The sequence below is a fragment of the Manihot esculenta genome, chromosome 2 (assembly GCF_001659605.2).
Source record: "Manihot esculenta cultivar AM560-2 chromosome 2, M.esculenta_v8, whole genome shotgun sequence".
Classification (NCBI taxonomy): domain Eukaryota; kingdom Viridiplantae; phylum Streptophyta; class Magnoliopsida; order Malpighiales; family Euphorbiaceae; genus Manihot; species Manihot esculenta.
In genome coordinates this window covers 17,396,393-17,401,283 of record NC_035162.2, presented here as the reverse complement: position 1 = coordinate 17,401,283, position 4,891 = coordinate 17,396,393, and positions in this window count along the sequence as shown.

Sequence of the window (4,891 nt, the reverse complement as noted above, 5' to 3'; positions counted from 1 at the left end):
ATTTAAATAAAATTTTTTTTATTTAAATTAAAAAAAAAAATTTTTTTTGAATTAAGATTTGAGAAAAAAATATTTTTTTTACTTGGAAAAAGCAAAAAGCCTTCTTAACAAACATTAATGGCCAATTTCAAAGTATTATTTATAACGTGTAGAAGTGGAAGAGGCGCCATGCAGGCTTTGGCATGCTGTACTATCAGTCTCAGGCTAGAGGAAGCATGAAGCTACGTGTCCACGGGGGAACAGGGAATTGTTTGGCTACAAGTTTCCTTTTGTGTTTTTTTTTAAGAACTACCATAACCATTCAGCCAATTTCCTGTAATTTTTGTTATTTTTTTATTATTTTAAAATTATTATTTATAAAATTATAATAACATATAAATTAATTATTATACTCTACTTTAATTTTATTTTATTTTAAAAAATTTCTTAAAATATTTTTTTAGTGTTTAATAAAATTTAATATTTTAAAATAAATATAAATAAAAAAATATTTTTTTAATATATATAAAAAATAAAGTAAATAAAAATTATAGAATATGAAAAATTATTATTTTAAAATTAAATGAATTAACAACTGTTATTTAAAATTACAATGATTAAATAATTATTTTTTAAAATTAAATAATTAAATAAGTATATTATATACTTATAAATAAAGATAAGCATTTGATCAATTCGATTTAAAATTAAAATGAAGTGTAAATTAAAATTTAAAAATTTATAGAAATTGAATTTAAATAGTAGAAAATTAATCTGAATAGAACCGGTATATTTCAGTTCGGTTCAGTTTGACCGATTGCCATTTTTATTTTTTAAATTATATTTTTCATATTCTAAGATTTATTTGAAGTATTTCAATCTACGTTATGGTCTAATTTTTCTATATTATAAAAAAAAACATAGTATTGCTAATTAATCTGTTCAATTTAATTTTATTAATTTATTAATTAAAATTAAATTAAATTAAAATAATTAATTAATTTTTTTAAAAATAAAAAATTAAACTGAATCAAATCAAAATAAATATAAAACTAAGAGATAATTATAAAAAATTATGTATTTCTAAATAAGGTTCTATATAAAAAGGGTTATATACTTTCACCGATAGTAAAATGAGGCTTTTTCTTAATACTTTTAAATTTTTTTGGTTTATTAAATTTATTTCAAGATATTTACTGAAAATTATATATTAGTCCTTGTATTTTTAAATTTAATTTTTTAAGTTTTATTTTATTAATAAATATTTTTAATTAAAATTAATCCCTCTAATTTTATAGATGGATCTCTAAATATTATAATTACTAATAAGCCTTACAAATTAATCTATGTATTTATTAAATTTTAATATTTTATATGTGAAAAATATTAAAATAACAATTAAACAAAAAATATGACTTCTCCTTTTTGTCCTAATCAAATAAAAAAATAAATCATTGAGAAAGGAAAATTAGATAAGAAAGGATTTTTTGGACTTGAATTTAGATATATATTGTGCTAAGAATTTTTATTTAGTTTTATTTTATTAATTTATTTCTAAATATAATATATTAAATTTAATAAACATGTAAAATTAACCTGTAAAAAAAATAAGTATTTTATTGTAAATAATTATAATATTTAGGACCAATTTATAAAAATATAGGTGTGGATTAAAACTAAAAAAACTATTTTATTATAAAAGAAAATTTTACAAGTTAGGGAGAAAAGTTTTACTTTGTTAACGGAACGAAATCACGTGACTCTTTTTCTTACAAATTAAATTACAAGATCAAACTTAAAAATAGCATTAATCACAGAGTATTTTTTTTTATAATTATCTCTAAAACTAAATTAAAATTTTGAATTAATTTGATTCGGTCAATTATTATTTTAGTTTAAAGCAAATATTACTTACCCTTAATAGATTCTCCATATGTTCCATAATTTTTATTCACCTTGTTTTTCCACACATATTAAGAATATAATTTTTTTTATTAACTTTTCAATTATATCCCTTTTAAATAAATTAAATTTTATTGAATACTAAAATATATTTTGAGAGGTTTTTTGGAAATAAGATAAAATTAAATAAAATTATAATAATCAATTTATATATTATTATAGTCTAAAAAAAAGTGAATAATAATTTTAAAACAACTACAAAATAGAAAATAAATAAAAATATCGAGACTAATTAGAAATAAAGGTATTAATGAGCTTCAAACGAACTTTAAAGAGTCATTTGCACCATCAACATAAAATTTTTGTTTTTGAAGCTTCACTTTTGCTTGATATGTAAACGACTTGAGTTCTCGATTATAAATTTGTTTCTGTATATCAAACATAAACTTACTATATTTAGAATAAAATATTGGAAAATATTTACTATTTCAAAAGTTTTAAATTTCACATCGGGTAAAAATAAAAATTCACTTTAGTTTATAAATAAAATCTCTTATTGGGCCTTGTAAAGATTAAGTAAAAGGATTGGGCTTGCACGTACAAATCGTTAAATCCTCTCTCTACGCGAGTTAAATGCAATATTAGTAGAATTTTTATTTTTTATATGAGTCTATTTATTTTTATTTTTATTTTTATACTTTATCTAAAAATTGTCATTTTTACCTGTTTAAAATCTTAAAATAATTATACTGAGATCTTCTCTCGACCTCTCTAACAGCCATCCGAGATATTCTTTCAATCAACACCCATCTTATTTTTCTCAATCTCTCCAACGATTATATTTTTCAATTAGTCCACAACACTTTTAGTCACTCCAATTTTATACTATACTCTCTTCACTTACAAGTTCTCTCGTCTAATTGCTGGGTTAGCTGTTTTGAAATAATCTTATTGCTCTATACTAGTCTTCTACCAATAGACCTATTAACTTCTGGGAGGTGCTCGTCAATTTATTTATCTACCATTGATGAGTAATACCTTAAGGACGGTGTTTCTAAACGCGTCTCAAACTTTTAATCAAATTTCTATTCCACCTTTTCTAAATTTGTTCCGACAATCTTAGTGTTAATATAAAATCAACTATTGTTAATACTGCTACCAACAAAAATGCTACAAGTGCCAACAATGTTGTCAATAACATTATCACAGTAAGTTGCTGCCAACATTGTAAAACCTTTTCCTTAATACCTCCAAAATCAAAATTTTTGGAGCAGACCATTTCAAGCGCTAGCAGGAATGTATTTTTACAATCCTTGACATGCTTGGAATGGCTTTTGCAATTACCACTTCTAAGCTACCTAAGATAATTAATTTGAGCTATAGATTTATGCAAATAAAATAAGTAGGCACACTATTATAAACACCATTTATAATGAATTATTTGATTTTTACTATTCTTACAAGGAAGTGAAAGACATATAGAAATCAATGGTTACCAAATATATCATTGAAGATGCTGAAAAACAGAAGTTTATCATTGAAAAATATTGCAAATGGAAAATTACTAAGGAAAAGGATATTAAAGTTTAGATTAATGAATATCACAAATTAATAGAAGACTCTTAAATTTGAAAATATTACTTTATAAGAGGAATTGTTGTAGGAATACTCATAGAAAATCTGCCACCACCACTACTGCGACCGCTATCCATTACTATTTAATTTAATAAATTTTATCTTCCTATAAATATACTTGTTTGCATAAAATTTGTTATTAAATATTAATAATATATAATAATAAATACTAAAATTTTTAATTTATTTAATACTATGAAATTTACTGATACTTGAGATTTTTAAATTTTTTCATTAGAATTAAAAAAATAAAACTTAAAATCTATTAAATTTATTTAGATACACTTAGTTTACAAAATAAGAATTTTTCTTTTTTAATTAAGTGGTACACCTGGGTGAATTTACAAAAGCTTCATGCCTTATAATAATAATAATAATAATAAATGTTATAATGGCTTCAAGGATTGTGGGAATCTTCTTCTATCCAATATTATAAATGTGGAACCTTAATTATAATTCTTTTTCTTTATTTTAATTTATTAAAAAAATTATTATTACTAATTAAAATTTTTTAATTGAATTAGTTAATTAAATTAATTCCTTATTTAAATCAAATTTTATTCTACCAAAAGTTATCTACATATTTAAATAAGTTTTACAATTAATTAATATATTTTTAAATTCTTAGTTCTATTTGAAATTAATTGCTAATTAGTTTTATCATTAATTTAAAAAATGTTATTATACTTAAAAAAAATTTATTAAAAAAAAGTACAACCTTTTAAATTAAAATTTTATTTTTTTTCAATTTTTAAAAATTTTGAATTATGTTTTATAAAAAATTATTCCAAAATAAAAACTTTGAAAATTTTAGTAAAAATCACATTTTTATATAACATTAATTTAACAAATATAATATTAAATAAAAAGTAAAGAAATAATTTTATAATATTACAATAAAAACTTTTAAATATAATTTCTTTTATTTCTTCAAAAAAAAATATAATTCCTTTTACTCAATTAATTTTATTTTTGTTATCGAATGTATAAAAAGGTAAGAAGAGAGAAGGGGAGAAAGGAGATGCGAAAGGCGAGCAGGGAGGAAGAAGTCGCTGAACGGCTCGAAATTGTATTCGGCGAGAGTCCTCGCCTTCATCTGAATTTATCGAGTTCCTTTGGGCTTGATGGTTGCGTTTCGGTGTTGTTTCTTTCCCCCGTCTTCGGGCAGGAGAGAGGGTTGTGACAATGATGTTCGGCGATGTCGGTGCTCAGTCGGTCTCTTGTGTTTCGTATTTATTTTCTGGTTCGATTTGTTTTTTTGGATGGTTTGAGTTTTTCTTTTCTTTACTTTGCTTCTTTGATTTTAGTTTTTATCTTTTAATTTGGACTGATTTTTGAGTTTTGAATTTTTTTTATATAAAAGTGAAGATTTGAA